Source organism: Zingiber officinale, chromosome 3A (genome assembly GCF_018446385.1).
Source record: "Zingiber officinale cultivar Zhangliang chromosome 3A, Zo_v1.1, whole genome shotgun sequence".
Classification (NCBI taxonomy): Eukaryota; Viridiplantae; Streptophyta; class Magnoliopsida; order Zingiberales; family Zingiberaceae; genus Zingiber; species Zingiber officinale.
Genome location: NC_055990.1, coordinates 20,653,542 through 20,672,346, shown reverse-complemented (window position 1 = coordinate 20,672,346; position 18,805 = coordinate 20,653,542).

Below are 18,805 nucleotides of genomic sequence, written 5' to 3'. Positions count from 1 at the left end.
AAAAGATGTACAACTATACATGTCCAAGGATAACCAACTATTTTTGATGAAGTATCAGATCCAACTAGATATCAAAGGTATGGACCCTAAGCAAGTCCATATACATGTCGTGTACTCTCACTGTACCATCCGCAGGGTATAACCTAAATACAATCAATGGATGTGCACTCATCGTACCATCCTCCCACACAATCAATGTTATGTAGACTCATAATACCATCCTTCACAGATGCCTGCAATGCCATTAATGCCTCGACACCTATTGCCTCCATATCTACACATCAACCTGGTACTCTACAGTGTTTGCCCGTAATCTACTCGCTCAGACATCCGTGTCCACGCTGAGTCATCCAAGTAGCTATATGGTTTGTGCTCACTATATGCTTAGTACTGGCCGTGTGCCACCCACTGCCCCATCCGTTGAGATCAGTGCATACTCCTCCTCCCAGCCAACACATGGTCGACCCGACCCTAGTATGATGAGTCAATGAATTTGCCTGAGGTAAGTCCCATCTGACCAAGGTTATCCTCCCGCCACATATCGTCACCCCACTTTTAGCAAGTGGTCAGCTATCAATGGATTTGTCGTATCTTTACCATGAGCCGTTTGCTGGGGACTAGATAGATCCTTATGGTGGATCTATGAATCCTCATGGGCTTTTTGGCAAAGCCCCAGCCATCAACGGATTTGGCGCTGTTCATACTGCGAGTCGTTTGCTGTGGACTAGATAGATCGTTATGGTAAATCAATTCACCCTCTTAAGCTTTTTGATAAAGCCCCAACTATCAACGGATTTGGTGTTGTCCTTACCACAAGCCATTTATTGCGGACTAGATAAATCAATTATTGTGGATCTATTCACCATCCTCTCTTATGCCTCCCAACTCACATCCCCTCACCATAGCTACTGTATACAAATTACAGCACACAACCTCATACTCTCATCCCAACCCTTATGGTCCTTCACTGTACAGATACAATCCGTGAAGTTCACTCCTTCCCCTATACAAACCTAGTATGACCACGCCCATATGATATCTCAAGCTCTCATGGACAGTGACTTCACCGCTCACAACAAATGCAACCCTCACAAGTGTGACCCGTACTCCTCCATGTTGGTGGAGCTCCATTCCAGTAGCTCCATGCCAAGATGCTGCCCCAAGTAGCCTCATGCCAGTAGCTCGCTTTATGCCCAGGTGCTGCTCCAAGTAGCAAGCCATTTAAAGCTTCGTGCCATGCATTCCATCTCAAGTCAATCTGTACATTGAAAATGAAACTCAATTTGTACATTTTTTTTCCTTTTTTTTTCTTCCTCCTCCCTCCCGTTTTTTTTTTTAATACATGCCTCACACCACTTCTCACAAAATATAGTAGGCGCTTTCTAGTGGCGCATCAAAGTGATTGGTGTAGTACATGGTCCTGATGGGTGCCCAAAGTGCGGTAGACATGGGTCTGGATCCTCCTGAAGATCTGGTCCGAGTCAAATGACTTGCTCTCAAGCGGCTACGGGCCTGCCAGATGTAGTGTATCAGTGCAGCCATGACAACATGATGTGCATGCATGAGTATCCCTGCCCCTCGGTATCGGAGCACATAGATCCGAAATATCCTCCTATAGGTCGTTATCTCATGAGTCATGCACAACTAATCTCTGATGTTGTCCCAAAGTTGTCGGATGTGTAGACATCCAAAGAAGAGGTGCACCTGTGTCTCCTCCGTGATGTCGCAAAAGATGCAGACCCATTCAGTATCTCCAAGGTACTCCAACCGATCCTTGGTGGACAACCTACGGTGCGTGAGTAACCATAGAGTGAATTTGTGACTAGGCTGGAAATGCTTCTTCCATACTGTCCCTACCCACGGTGCACGACCTCCAGTATCTCGAAAGAAATCATATACCTGGTTGGTTCCACAGCGGCTCGGACTATGCTAGCTAAACCAGCCTGCCAAGGTCTACTGTGTCGTCGCTATGGAACCAACTGAACTGATCATCTGATCTCATATCTGGGCTATCCGCTTGAGAAGCGGGGAATCAATGTGCTTGATCCTCCATCGCCATATATCCATGTCCTGTAGGTAAGTGTGGTGAACCCACCGAATCCAAAGGGCATCCTGCTTATCATGTATGCGCCATAGCACCTTGGATAACAAAGCAGTGTTCCATGCCTTTAACTCTCTAAACCCAAGCCCTCCTTCATCCTTAGGTTTGCACATGTCAAGCCAGGCTATGGGGGGGTGCTTGGATGTCCAAAGGAAACTCCGACATAAGCTATAGATGCGCTCCACAACTCCGATCGGCAAGGGCAATATCGACATTCAATAGCATTCCATCCCCTGTAGGAAAGACTGTATCAACTGCGCTCTCCCCGTATAAGAAAGTGTGAGCTTCGGCCATGCAGTGATCCTCCTACACAAAGCATCAATCAAGGGGTTGTAGTCTACAATCTTCAGCTTCTTTGAGGCTAAGGGAATTCCTAAGTATCTGCAAGGCATGTGTCCCTCCTGGAACCCCGTTGTTGCGAGCAGGACCTGCCTCACATCCTCCGCTAGTCTAGCCATGTAGATACAAGATTTGCTGAGGTTCGGCCACAAGCTTGTCATCATTCCAAAATTTTCCAAGCAGCTCATGAGAATACTAGCGGAGGATCGGCCACCCCGGGAAAATAGTAGAAGGTCATCAGCATATGCAAGGTGGGCTATGCCGAGTCCATGACACTTAGGATGAAAATGAAAGTCTACACGCTGTGTCTGCTGATTGAGCATTTAGGCCAAGTATTCCATACATATCCCAAAAAGGTACGGGGAGAGAAGATCACCCTACCGTGCCCTTTGGCATCTCGAAAGTAGCCATATATGCCACCATTGACTGATAAGGAGAAACTAATAGTAGTGATGCACTCCCGTATCCAAGCAACAAAAGTGGGTGGGAACTGTAGTCCTACTAGTGCCTCCAATAAGAAATCCCAATGTACTGTGTCAAAAGTCTTCTGGAAGTCTACCTTCATGATGGTTCGAGGAGAGATATGCTTCCTTGTGTAGCTTCGCATAAGTTCCTGTGCCAAATGTATATTATCTATGATGGTTCTCCCTTTGACAAATGCAGCTGTGCAGGATGAAGAATGTGCCCAGCAATGTCGACAAATTGAGATGCTAATAGCTTCGAAATTATTTTGTAGAATACCGTGCAACATGATATGGGCCGAAAATCCGCAAGTCTACTGGCCGGGGATACTTTCGGCACTAATGATATGAGCGTGTGATTCCATTGCTCGAGGAGTTTCCCATGTCTAAAGAACTCCTGTATTGCAGCCACCAAATCTCCTTTGATAGTGTCCCATGAGTGCTTGAAGAATTTGTATCCGTACCCATCAAACCCCCGGGCTTTTTGGTCTCCAATGCTAAATAGGGCTTTCTTGATGTCATCTTCTGTAGGCATGAGGATCAAGATTGCTTGTTGTTTAGAATTTAAAGTTTTCCCAAATGTAAAGAATTTGGCTTGGAGAGGTATCCTTGGGATGCTAGTGCCAAGTAGCCCCTTTTATGTTTCCAAGAATTCAGTTACAATCTCATCCAAGTTAGTTGTGGTACCCCCATCTATTTTCTCAAGCACCACTATTTCTTTCTTCCTATTATTTTTTTGACTAAAGCATGGAAGTAAGTTGTGTTCTTGTCCACCTCACTGAAATATCGACACTTGACTTTTTGAGCATAGAATAGGTAATTCTCTTCAAAAGCACCAGTAGTATAACCCAATTGTTGCATTTGTTGAAGCTTGTGTCTGTTGTGCTCTTTCTTTGCTATGCTGGAAGTGGAGCTTGTTGAATTGTTTAAATGTGACCTTTAACCTTTGCAGCTTTTGCTTGAGACGAAACTGTGTTGTGCCTTCCCTTGGGTCCGATCCTAAGCTGGACTATTTCTCCTCTATCACGTTGTTGTAAGTTTCATGAATGATTCACATGTTGCAATATTTGAATAGCTTGTTGATGTGTTCCAAAGTCCCCATGAAGGTGACAAAGCAAGGGGTATGATCAGGGATGTAACATGGTGGTAGAAATTCAGCCATCCCTCCTATGTCCTGCTCTAACCACATCCTGTTGACCAAGCATTGGTCCAACTTACAAAAGACCTCATTGTTAGACTAAGTGTATGTACAACCCACTTGATGTAGATCCTCCAATCCATTGTGCATGACACAATCTTGGAAGTATGTGACTTGATAAGAGGTGATTGACATACCACCTTTTTTTGTTATCAACTGATAATGGAGAGTTAAAGTCCCAAAGCAATATCCAAGGGGCATCCATATCACTGCCAAGCATATTTAATCCCTCTCATAGCCTCCTTCTATTCCTTATGTCGAGCTGCCCATATACAAAAGTAATCATAATGGATCTCTGCGTAGCTGTACAAGTGAGCTTTACATGTAAGTATTGTTCATATCATTCCAATATATCTAAGGTAATCTTGCACGGGTCCCAAAGTACCATTATTCTACTTCTTTTAGAGCCCTCCTCAATATAGTGTGCCATTTCAAGGTGTCGAAACCCTCTTAGTTTCATCCCTTGGAACGTTGACTCTGTCAATTTGGTCTCCAAGATGCCCATCACCGCTAATTTGTGCTTCAGAAATAAGTTCTGCACTTTCCTCTGTTTGGGGATTTGGTTGAAGCCCCTCACATTCCATGATGCTATCTTCATGTGGAGGTAGACGACCTTAGCCGCCTTGCCGCTTGGTTTCTAGTTTGTACTCTGTCATCCATACCATCCACAGTACTGCACAATAAAAGACCAACCTTGCTGGCTGCCATAGTATCTTCCTGTTTGCCACCCGAAAATATATTTTTCCTCTGCCCAACATGTCCCTTTGCCCTTTGATGCTGACTGAGAGCTCTTTCATGGAAATAGGTACGTATGTATAAAAATTGGTTTGAGAGGTAAAAACTCTCAAACCACATGTCAAACCATACAAGCATCATGAGTTTAAACCTCTTTGGTTGTGGTAAAGTCCATAATCTCACCACTTTCCTTGCCACAAGCACAACACCACATGGGTGCATGCCACCCAATGAGGTGGATACACATCACTCTTGCATGCAATCAAAAACTACAGCCACACTTGGCATTACACGTACTTAAGCCCACATTTGGACTTTGCATTCACACACAACTCAAAGCAAAACACATCCATCACACAAAACAACAACGTACCAAACAAACACCATGACACCAAGAAAGGCCCTCCGTGGATGGAAGCAAAGCCACCATGCACACCTTGGATGTTAGCACCACACTTCCAGCAGTTGGTAAACGAACAGTGAGCTTAGCCAAGCCATGCATAGATCAAGAAAAATCACAAAATCAAACACCATGTAGTTGCCAAGCCAAGCCATGCATAGTGAGCTTTGGACAGTAAGCACAGTGAGCTCCAACTTCGGATAGCAAGCATAGTGAGCTCCAAAAATAGCAACATCAACATTGCGGCCTCCATTTCCTTCATGTACAGTCAATATTACACCTTCTACACCATCCAACAACGACAATGAACCTGTAAATCATGAGCACTAGGGAGGTTTCAAGTCCATAAACCGGTGGATATGTATTTGGACCTTTCGAAATAGTCAATCCACATCCGGTGCAATGCCTTGATACCGACACCTATTTCTAGCTTCCTATATATAATAGATCGAGCTAGAGATGGCTAGATGTCAGGCCTTCGTCTTCTACCACCACCCTTGTAATATTTCCCAAAAATTTGATGCAACTCCTCAAAGGATTTGAAGTTGTGCTTAATCTCCAACCATCGCTTCATCTTGCACCAATGTTCACAAACCACCGGGCATTCAAATAGGACATATTGATTTGATTCTTCTTGTTGTTGGCATGACACAATACTTGTTTGTCTCATACTCCATTCTATCCTTGGTCCTCAACCTCCCATGAGCTAGCATCCATAATGTGAAGCGGTGCTTTGGCATGATTTTCGGTTTCCACACCATAGTTTTCCATGCTACTTCCAACCCTCTTGGCATGAAGAAATTAGATGCATTTTAAACTCTATTTTCTATCCCAATGAACCAATCCATCATCCTCATATTTGCACTTCCAACACTATTTGAGGTTCTCAAGACCTTGTTCCGAATTTCTATAAGTCTTTTAATCAAAGGGGAGTCTGAAGCCTTGCTTTCCCATGCCAAAAAATCTGTAACTTATATATAATGATGGTGTACCTAATTTATCCATAAAGAATCTGTTTTGGACTTGATATCCGATAAGATTTTGCTCAACAAAGCCTCATTTGATGCAAGTAGATCTCTAAGGCCATATTCCCCATCTTGCTTTGGTAGACAAATTTTTTTCCAAGATATAGGAAGGCATTTGGAGGATCAAACAAACATACGGCAAAGTGCTTTAATCTTATCTACAACTCCACTAGGAATTGGAATAATTGAAAGCCAAAAGCATTCCATTCCTTGTAGAACCATACTTATCAATTCAAATCTTCCGACATATGACAAAGTATGTTTGGGCCAAGTATTTATCTTTCTTGTAATAGCCTCTAGGAGCGATCTATAATTGACAATCCTCAATTTTTTCGCCGCCAATGGAATACTCAAATATCGGAAGGGGAAAGTACTTTCTTGGAAACCCAAAAGATCAAGAATTTGAGCCTTCACTCTTGCATCTACACCGACCATGTAAATCTGCATTTTTTGTGGATTTGCCTTTAATCCGGAGGTCTTTCCAAAGAAATCCAAGCAATCCACTAAATATTGTGTAGAAGAAGTATCCACTCAGCAAAACAACATAATATCATCCGCATAAACAAGGTGTGTGATGCCCACCTCCTTGCACATTGGGTGGAAGTGGTAGGATGACAATTTGGAGGTGGCTTTGATTTTTCTTGATAACACCTCAATGCATAATCCAAACAATAAGAGGGAGAGAGGGTCTCCTTTCTTAAGTCCTCTTTGTTCACTGAAGAAATCATAAACTCCACCATTAAGAGAAATAGAGTAAGCGACCGTTGTAACACATTCCTTGATCTAATTGCAATAACATTGGGGAAAACCAAAACCAACAAGTGCCAACATAAGGAAATCCCAATCTACCATGTTAAAAGCTTTTTTCAAATCCACTTTAATCATGCATCTAGGAGAAACCCTTTTCCTTGCATATTTCCGGAATAATTCTTGAGTCAAGTATATGTTGTCACCTATGGAACGTCCTTTTATAAACGTTACTTGAGCCGGATCCAATAGGAAATCCATAACTTTCGTTAATCGGACAGCAAGTATCTTTGAAATAACTTTGTAGAAGATATTGCAACATGAAATTGGCCTATAGTCCGCTACCCCCACCACATGGTCCCCTTTCGGCACAAGTGATATTAAGGAGTGGTTCCATTACTTTAGTAGTTTGCCACTTTGAAAAAATTCCTGCACAGCTGCAATAAAGTCATTACCAATAATATCACAAGATGAGGTAAAGAATTTGGAACCGTAGCCATCTGTTAGTTAGAGCCCTAGAGCCAATCATTTGATGATTGTATGGACTCATGTATCATATTCTTGTATATTAATAAAAGCATTTGTTTGGTTATTATACTTATTTGTATTAGTGCCAAATAGACTAAGTATAATAGCGTCCTTGAGTAGAAGGTTCATACCTATATCAATCGATTAGTTGAATCGATAGTGAGATGATATAGGGAACACTACTCTAAATCATTCCTAGTCGAGTATTAACATTCAAGGACAATGTTAATACAATAAGACTAGCATGTAGGTCAGCTCGATGACTTGATCTCACAAGTCATGGATATAGAGATATCAAGCTGACACATGGGTATGCATTAGAGAATGTATACTGAATGACCCGCCATGAGAAAGTATCATGGATCGTTATATGAGTGTCATATACTTTCTCATGTGTCTATTAGTATGACTATTAGTCCTTAGACCTGAAGTCACCATGGATCCCTACATAAGGAGTTATGTACTTTGGTTTCGTCAAACGTCACCCGTAACTGGGTGAACTATAAAGGCGATTACTGGGTATGTAACGAATTATGCAGAGGGATGTGAGTGATGTAGATGGGATCTATCCCTCCTATATGACGGGAGTGACATCGATATTCTTGATAGAGTAAGACCACGAAGTGTATGGCCATACCCAAATGAGTCAATATGAGATATTGAGCTCATTTGATTGAGTGAGTCTACTTGGAGTTCAAGATTTAGATTGGTCAGAGGATGACACGGTCTATGCCTCACATTGATCAATCTAGATGTCTAGGATAGAAGGACACTTGTCATATATTGTGAGGAGTCACAATTAGTAGTCACAAGGTGATGTTGGATCTCAACATTCTTGTAACTTGGGTAGTAATGATGTATTGCTAGATACCGCTCATTACTTATGCTTCTAAATGAGTTTAGGGCATTGCCAACGTTACAAGAACCTATTGGGTCACACACAAAGAACATGTGGATGGAGATTAGGTTCATATGATGAATCAATTGGATTAAGTTCATATGATGCACCAAAGATTGGATTCAAATTAGACTTATTGAGTTAGACTCAATTAGATTCAATTGTTGAATGAGTCTAATTTAGATTTGATTCATTAAGTTAATTTATATTAATGAATTGAGATTCATTAAATTAAAATTGACTTGAATCAAAGGTTGGATTTAACTCAACAAGGAAGACAATTGGTCAAGTTTGACTTGACCAAGTAGAAGTTGAAACATCATGTTTGACTTGATGTATTGCCACATCATAAGGATGACTCATCCTTGCCACATCACCTCCACCTCATGAGACATGCCACCTCATGGGGGTTACACTCTCCCCTTGGTTTTAATGTGGCCGGCCACATTAATGGGGGGGGGGGGTTACATTGTGTGGCCGGCCACACTAATGGAATGGGGGTTTTTGTTTTGTGGAAATTGATGTGTGGTTATTGTCTCATCTTCTTCCTAGCATTCTTTCTCTCCTTGCTGCTCTTGCCGTGAACTTCAAAGAGAGGAGAAGGTGGTTGAGTTAATCCAAGAAGTCCAAGAAGAAAGGTAATATCATTAGAGGAGTGTATTGTATTCTCTTCTTTGCTTTCCTTTCTTCTTCCCTTTCCATCCGAGAGCTCTAGAGAGAGTGCTAGCACACTTGAGGTCTCTCTTCTCCATCCTTGAGTGCTAGAGAGCACTCCTTGTTCGTGTGGATATCATTAGAGGAGTGTCTACGTTGACACTCTCGAGATCCGGCGTACCCTTGGACGAACGGGATTTGCGAGGGCACGCTTCGAAGGTAAAATGGTTTTTTTTCTTTTGTAGATCTACTGTAGATCGTAGTATTAAACTCGTACTCGTGTTTTCGAAATTTTTCCTTGCACGAATCTACAGCTTTGGGTGATTCGAGGTTTCCGCCACGCGAAAAGCGGATTTCGCGGCCCGAAAAATCCAACAGTGGTATCAGAGCCACGTGCAAGGCTTGTACGAGTTTGATTTTTCGTTTTATGAAAAACTAAAGTTTCTGTAATTTTCTGTAAAATTATGATTTTATAGTTTTTATGGGTAATTTTTTCGTAGAAGCGAAGCACAAGTGTCTCGGCACTTGTAGGCTTCGGCTACCGGAAAGATTTTTCCAAAACGACTTCGTTTTGCCCCAAATCCGTTTGGGACAGCGGGCTTGGGTGCCATTAGATCGCAAAGGAGCAACTCACGATGGTTAGATCGTGGGTAGGGGTACTGCCCCTAACCCCGCAAGAGGATTTGCTCCGCGATTGCACCCGAAATCGCTAAAAACGAATCCGCCGGGAAGATTTTTCCGAAACGGTAATGTCTCGGCCCAAATCGTTTTGGGACAGCGGGTTTAGGCGCTATTGGATCGCAAAGGAACCCTCGCGATGGTTAGATCGCGGGTAGGGGCGCTGCCCCTGGGCCCCGCAAGGGGATCCGTTCCGCGATTGCGCCCGAAACCGTTAAACGGGACCGCCGGGAAATTTTACTCGTAAAAATTGTAAAAATTAATTTTAAAATTATATAAAATTATGAAAAATATATAATTTTGAATTATATATTAATTTTGTGATAGTCATGGCCCAAAAACCCAATATGATTGGTTGTGTTGTAATTCATAATACGGCCTGCGTGCCGTTATGTGTTTGCGCGTGTTGTATGTTTTTATTTATTCGCGACCTGCGCGTCGTGCCTTCTCTTATATTCTTGTTGTAAATTAGATTTAGACTCGAATGTAACTCAAGTTTCAAATTGTAATGTACAAATTGGAGCGGTGGAGGGTCCACACGAGACGGAGTTCCGAGGCGGGCACGAGCAACACAAGGTGGTCAAAGGGAGGAGCTTGGAGAAGCTGTTGACCCTAGGTTGACCATTTGATCTTCTCATTGGCTTGAGAAGATCGTAGTAGGGCCATGACTAAATCACAAATATATTAATTAGTTAATTGCTTATGTATATGATGCATGTTTAATAAGTAATTAATTAATTAGTGCCTTACGATTAGATTAGATCTAAGTCGTGCACATGATGCACCCTTGCGATTAGATTAGATCTAAGTCATGCACAAGATGCATCCTTTTCGATTAGATTAGATCTCGATCGAACCAACTCTAAATGCCTAACTGTGCCGTGATACCTATCACTACCTCGATCACATGTATTGTTGAATCTGCCAAAGCAGAGCAATACATATTATCTTGGTAGGGTACGGAGGGACAATCTTGGTCCCGCCTATCAACGCATGGGTGAATACAAACTCAATTAGATTGAGTATTCCTAGTTACTCGGTTGGATCGAGTCAACTATAGGCATTATTCCAACGGTTGGAAAAGATAGGTCAAAATCACATCTATATTAACTCTCGGGCGTATTAGCCAAAGCTAACTCGAGTTTTAATATAAATGCGGATATTGATTCTATAAACAAGAGTTGCATAGAGATGTAATTGGTAATCGTTACCTACCGATCATACTAAGCCTTGGGCGTATTAGCCAAAGCTAACTCAAGGGTTAGTATGATGTGGATCTTGTCCCACAAGAATTATAGAATTCAGTGGGAGCATCATTTAATTAAAGGCCTAATTAAATGATTTTAAAAGAATATGATATTTATTTCTGCAAATTTTCTGTTGTAGATAACCATGACGTCGAATACAAACTCTTTCTCCCTGCGTTCTGTCCTTAAGAAGGACAAGCTCAACCGAGCAAATTTCCTGGACTGGTACAGGAACTTGAGAATAGTTCTCACTCAGGAACGTAAACTGTACGTTCTGGAGCAGCCCATTCCGGAGGCTCCTCCTGCCACTGCCACGCGAGCTGACTGGGATGCTTACAAGAAGCATCAAGATGACGCATTAGATGTGTCATGTCTTATGCTCGCAACCATGAACTCTGAGCTTCAGAAGCAACATGAGTTGATGAGCGCTTACGATATGGTTGAACATCTTTGTCACCTATATCAAGGACAAGCAAGGCATTGGAAAAGGAACTCCAAAGAATACTTGGAAGATCTTACGAAGAAGAGAAATAAGGTTTCTACTTCAGGTATAAATGTTATAGAAGTCAACCTCTCTATTTCTTCGTCGTGGGTATTAGATACCGGATGTGCTTTGCACATTTGTACTAATGTACAAGCACTGAGAAATAGCAGAGCACTGAGAATATCGATTCGAAAAACAAGAGTATAAATACGCAACGGAAAAGTAAATGAACACAGTTGTTTTTTACTTCGTTCGGAGCCTGTGACGACTCCTACTCGAAGGCCCGTGGTCCTTGACCACTTTCGTTGGGCAATCACTAGCAATTCGAATATAGTTACAAGATGAATACAGAAAATGCTAATGAAACAAAGTAATACCGACAAAGAAGTAAACTAAAAACCGAATGAGCACTTTGTCGTAGCTTTATCAGCGTCGCAGGAATGTAGAGCAGCAAGACCAGCAGTAGAAGAGTTCTCAGATTGATTGATTGGATCTGAAGCTCCTGTCTGGGGCTTCTTTTATATGCTGTTTCCTTCCGGGCGCCTGGAATGTGACGTAGCTGCACAAACCATGATGCTCCACGTGGCGACGACTCGGCTGGATAGAATTCGCCTTCCGAGCGCCCGGACCTCCGGGCGCCCGGATCCCCTCCGGGCGCCCGGACCACCTTGTTCCAGAAAACTCCCTTTTCCTGCAAAACAAAGTTAGTCCGAGGCAAATGTATATCCTGTAAAACAGATTATCAGCACAGTTAAGGTTCAACAGATAATTAAAAAGAGTATGATTTAGATTCCGTCTTTTCGAGACCGGAATCTAGTCACGATCTCGACTTAGATATCCGAAATGGATCTAAGCCGGATCGACGCCTAATGTTCCCTTCCCGGGAACGCATCCTCACAGTCACTCCCTTCCAGTGACTTACCTTGCTTACCTGCCAGACGTCCGTCGACCCGTCTGGACTTCTCGCCAAGCGTCCGGTCAGCCCGTCGACCCGCTTGGACTTCTCGCCAGCTATCCGGTCAGCCCGTCGACCTAGCTGGACTTCTCGCCAAGCGTCCGGTCAGCCTGTCGACCCGCTTGGACTTCTCGCCAGCTATCCGGTCAGCCCGTCGACCTAGCTGGACTTCGTGCCAGACATCCGGTCAGCCCGTCGACCTGTCTGGACTTTTCCTGCACACTTGATCAAAGTGTCAGACAACAACACAACTAACTTAACCTATTTGTCATTCATCAAAACCTGGGTTAGACCGTTAGTGCTACCCGCACCAACAATCTCCCCCTTTTTGATGGAATGACAACCTGGTTAAGTTAGTGAAAACATATGCAAGAAACAACATGCATTTATGTGGTTTTAAAGTTTGTTAGTTTGTATTTTCAAATTGGTTTAGCTAACTTAACCACCTAACCCTCCTCCCCCTTTGGCATTCATTAAAAAATGAACAAAGGTAAACAATCATAGTGAAGAGTTACTGTAACAGGTAATCAAATTTTGAAAGATATCTAGGTTTGGTTCAAAATTTGAAAGATAAAAGTACAATTTTTAACACCAAGTTAAAAAAATAGTCAAGTTGACTTGGGGGAGACAAGTAGTTTTGAAAAGTATAAATTTAAAGTTAATCAAGTTTAACTTTCAAGCGTGTGGAAATTTTCAAAATAGGTTTTTCAAATTTTTATCTACTTTTCAAAAAGGTAAGTTTTTCAACTTTGATTTTTCAAACAAAAAAAAATTAAGTAATTTTTCAAGAAAATTTTTTTTGTCAAAAATTAATTTTTAAGGCTAATTTGATAAGAACTAAATTTTGAAATAGTTAACTTTTCAAATCAGGTTTGAAAATCAGGTGGGATTAAACTTTCACATTTTTCAAATATTTAGTTAAACTCAATGTTCAAACATATGTTAGGTTTTAAAAAGCATTTTTCAAACACACAAAATTTGAGTTAATTCTCCCCCTGAACTTGATACTTAACTCTAACCAGTTGTCTAACCAATTAGGTACTAACTAACTATCAGAAGATAGTAGCTTTCACTTGGTTAGTCAGATTAAGTTAATTATAACCAGTCAGTGTTTGACTTGACTGATGAACTTTAATCTGATTAATATCTGAATTGTATTTAACGTCCAGACTTATGCTGATGCACTGGAATAAGCATCTTAAGTCTAGACAGTTGGCCTATGCATCTCACCCCTTTCTATGTTTATCAAACACAAGCAAGGTAAACCTAAGGTGTTGGTGAGATGCTCAAGAACTAGACCTATGGGTACATGCTTTCTAAGGATTCAAAACTAGTCTAAGGCCAAAACTATTTTTGAAAGTCTAAAAATGGAAAGTTTGAAAACAAACAAGTTTAGCCTATAAGTTGGTAAAATCATTTTTGAAAGTATTTTTGAAAGATCCTAGCCTATTAAGATAGAACATATTCAATGTAAGTTTGAAATGCCACTAGATAAATCCAAAATATTTTACAAGTAGTGTAGCTACAGAAGTAGGTCATCACTAAGGCTACTGAGATGATGAAGGGGGTGGTCCAGATCCCAAGGATCGAAGAAGTGCCATCAGCTCAGTGTGTCGGGTGACTCCGGCAGCTCGTAACTCGGTAACCTCTCGCCGTATGTCCCGATGAAAATCAGAGTTCTCCTGCTGGAGACTCACCATAGCTCTCTCTAGTCCGGTCATACGGTCGGCTAGAGTGCGGGGAGTGTGTCGTGGTGCTCGAGCTGGGGGTGGTGGTGGAGCCGGTGCGGCTTCCTCTGGAAATAGTGCGAGCATGAACTCGTCCACCTGTGCGTCTGGATCGGGCTGGTGCTGTGCCCCCCTCCACCAAGACATAGTCCCGTCATCTCTATCTATATGGATGCCGGCTAGGGAAAAGTTCCGAGCGGCTATAACATCGAACTCGGTCATATGGGCAATGTCTCCCCTAGTGACATCAATGTGCAACGAGGACATATAGGCTGTCAGAATGTGACCAAATGGTATATGGACTCGACTGTCAGTCACAAATCCAGCTGAATAGATGATGGTGGAGAAGATATGTAGGCTGATGTCAATGTCTAACCTATGAATCAGGGCATAAAGTAAGAACGAATGGAATGGGCGCATCACAGCGATGTCCCGAGTAGTCAGTGGTAAAATGCAAAGGACTACAACCCTATAAAGAGCGTAGTCCTGGACTCGAAGTTCTACTGACCTAAACTGTGTCACCGTGGGATCTCTCTCTCCCCCGAAAAAATACGAATAAATCGTATCGAGAGTAATATGTGAGTAGGGATCTTCGAACGGTAGATCCCTCGGAGGATAGCACAAAAAGGAGCAAGTAGATGGACGCAACTCTAAAAACTCTCGGATAGTCGTAGGGGAAAATACGATATCAGTGCCTGCTGCCCTAGTGGTATAGGTGAGATCGTCTATTTTTACTAGGTTATTGCAAAATTCGGCACACGAACTTATGTTTATTGGACTGGTACATTCGACAAGGTTCCTTAAGTTATAGTGGCCTATAACCTCTAAAGCAGAGGGACATGACCTTAGAAAGAACGATCTATCTATGCAGGTAGTCCTAATGGTCTTATAAATGGTAGACTCAAACTTAATCCTAAGTTCGTCTGTGGGAAACCTAGGGTCTGTACTAGCATTGGAGGGTCCAGCACCAGTATTTGTTCGTTTTCTACTGTATATAAATAAAAGAATATTCTAAAAAAAATTTGGGAAGACAAATTCTAATAAGATTTTAGAGAGGGGAAGTATTTTATTTATCGAGGAGCCATCGAAAAATATAGATTTGACAACCTCGGTTGAATCACAACAGCGTCTTCACCGCAAGAAAATTTTGATTTAGAGTACTTTCGCACTGAGGTTCAAAGTGAACCTTGGCAAAAGTGAGAATTGGTGGGGCAAAGGTTGGGGGCGCCTGCTGCCCCTTATTTATAGGGGACTCCGGGCGCCCGGATCCCTTCCGGGTGCTCGGGGTTGCTAGGGTGGGGCGCCCGGATCCCCTTCCGGGCGCCCCGGAGGGGAATACCAGGGGCGCCCGCCCCTGGTTTTTGACCTCCTTTTTTTTTTTTTTTTTTTTGGAAATTAGGTTTGAAGTTAAGTTTAAAGGTTGAAATTAAGTTTAAAAATAAAATTTTTGAAATTAAAATTTAGTTTTAGAATTAAAATTGTGAAAATAATTTTTAAGTTTAAAATTAAAATTTTGAAATTAATTTAAAAGTTAAAATTAAAAATTGAAATTAATTTTTAAGTTAAAATTAAAATTTTGAAATTAATTTTTAAGTTTAAAATTAAAATTTTGAAATTAAATTTTTTTAAGTTTAAAATTAAAATTTTGAAATTAATTTTTAAGTTTAAAATTAAAATTTTGAAATTAATTTTTTTTAAGTTAAAATTAAAATTAATTTTTAAGTTAAAATTAAAAATTTTGAAATTAATTTTCAAGTAAAAATTAAAAATTTTGAAATTAATTTTTAAGTTAAAATTAAAATTTTGAAATTAATTTTTAAGTTAAAATTAAAATTTTGAAATTAATTTTTAAGTTAAAATTAAAAATTTTGAAATTAATTAAGTTAACATTAAAAATTTGAAATTAATTTTTAAGTTAAAATTAAAATTTTGAAATTAATTTTTAAGTTAAAATTAAAATTTTGAAATTAATTTTTAAGTTAAAATTAAAAATTTTGAAATTAATTTTTAAGTTTCAAATTAAAATTTTGAAAATAATTTTTTAAGTTTCAAATTTAAAAATTTTGAAATTAATTTTTAAGTTTAAAATTAAAATTTTGAAATTAATTTTTAAGTTAAAAATTAAAATTTTGAAATTAATTTTGAAATTAATTTTTTAATTTTAAAATTAAAATTAAGATTAAAAATTTGAAATTAATTTTTAAGTTTAAAATTAAAATTTTGAAATTAATTTTTTAAGTTAAAAATTAAAATTTTGAAATTAATTTTTAAGTTAAAATTAAAAATTTTGAAATTAATTTTTAAGTTTCAAATTAAAATTTTGAAATTAATTTTTAAAAAATTTGAAATTAAAATTTAAGCCTTATTCATCTCACCCGATCTATATTATCAATCAAGGAATCTTATGATTTTGTGAGATGAAATTGGTTTGATTACAGACTTTTGGTTTAACTTGTGTTAGATTCAGACTTAGCTTTGGTTTCCACAAATAGACATTTTCGGATAAACTTCTAAGCTTGGTGAGTCACAAGGACATCATTAGAAGTAACCAACCTTTCGAGGTTTTCCGAATAGTCCTATCCACGGAACTTAGTACTAAATCTTGGTCTAACTGGTTAGGATTCGTTTAAGGGTAGCTTCGGTCAGTTCCACTTGGCCAAATGCACCAGATCAAAGCCATATCTTTCTAGACATGCGATGCCCAAGCTTCCCTAACGTACTATCATCCAAAAATTTCACCAGTACCATGATTCAAGTTAAACTTGGTCTCTTTTTAACTAATCCTAATTACCCTGCCGGGTTAGTTAGTTTTGGGTTACCCTGTCGGGTAGGTTAGTTTTGGAGGTGCCAGCTATTCTGGAGCCTCCCCCTGAATTATTGGCCATTAATTTAGATTTTGGTTTTAGGCTTGTGTCGATTCTTTTTATAGTTATAGTTAACTTGGTGATAATTTTGTTATTTTTTAAACTGTTTAGATTTTGAATTTGATTTAGGTTTGTATTTTGGATTTTGGTTTATTTAATTTTATATAATGTATTTTTTATTTAGGTATATAATATTGATTAAGTCCTACTTGCGTGGTCAAACACGCTTTCGGAACCCAAGCTAGATTGGTTGACTTGTATTGGGTTATTAATGATTTGAAGGTTTTATTTGAATTCGACTTATATCCTAGTCCGGTTTTATTATAACATGTTTTTTGATTATTTAGGATTAAGTCTAAATTTTTTGATCTTGTTGTGAATTTTTCTAACATCTCTTTTAAATTGTTTATTTCATTTTTTAATGATAAATTCTCTTCCTCAAGTGTTAGATCTTGAGTTGGATTCGAATTCTTTAATTGTTCCTTGAGGTTTTGATTTTCCTCAAGAAGTGATTTATTTTCATTTTCTAATTTAGTTAATTTACTATTTAAACATGAAATAATTCTAAAAATTTTTTTGTTTAAATTAAAGTATACCTCATTCGGGCCTTCGGAAACGAGTACGGACTCGTGGCTTGTTTCGGATTCAGACCCGTCTTCATCTTCCGACTCGTTATCTGTTTCGGCTTCGCGGGGCGAGGTGGCTCTGATGTTTCTGCTCTTCTTCCTCCGATTCGTCCGAGGAGTCGTCCCACGTTGCTTTGAGTGCCTTCTTTTTGGTTGGCTTTGGTTTGTCGAACTTTAGTTTTGGACATTCGTTCTTGTAATGTCCCTTTTTGTTGCAGCCGTAGCAAGTCACGTTCTTTTGTTACGAGGGAGAGCTGATCTTTTGAAGATCCTTTTCTGAAGCTCCTCTTTCTGGTGAACATTTTTCTTACCAAGTTCACCGGTGTTCGTCGTCTTCAGAATCTTGATCGGAGTCTTCTTCAAGTTCAGGCTTGCTTTTCTTTTCTTTGGAGGAACCTGCAAATAGTTCTATACCTTTCTCGGCTCCAGCATTAATTTGTTCGTGTAATTCTAATTCACAAAACAGCTCGTCTAATTTTAAGTTAGAAAGATTCTTAGAAATTTTGTAGGCATCCACTATTGATGCCCACAAACTATTACGTGGAAAAGCGTTTAAAGCGTACCTTATTAAGTCTCTGTTCTCCATTTGGTGGCCTATTGCATGAAGCCCGTTGAGGATGTCCTTGATCCTCGCGTGTAGTTGATTCATTGTTTCTCCTTCCTGCATTTTATATTAAAATTTTATTTAGAAGCAGGTCGTTTGTTACCTTAGCGTCGCTCGTTCCTTCGTGAATTCGATCAGCTTGTCCCATAGCTCTTTAGCGTTTTTGACCAACTCTGTTCAGTTCTTCTCTTGTCAATCCGCACTGTAGAGTGTTGATCGCTTTATTTTCTGTTGACGCTTTTTTCTTGAGATCTGCTGTCCAGTCTTCAGGATCCACTAGATTCCCGGCGTTGTCCACTGGAGTTTTGTAAGGTTTCGTAATGCTCATCCACTGGTCGAAGTCTGTTTTGAGGTAGACCTCCATGCGCTTCTTCCAGTAAGGGAAGTCGTCCCCGTTGAAGAGTGGAGGTCGCACTGTTGGGACATTCTGTGCACAGGTAAATAACCAAAAAAAATATCCCAAGACTTGGTCTTGGATTAGTAGTGCGGGAAGAGAAAAATAGAAAAAAAATCTAGATTCGTGTTGCACTAATT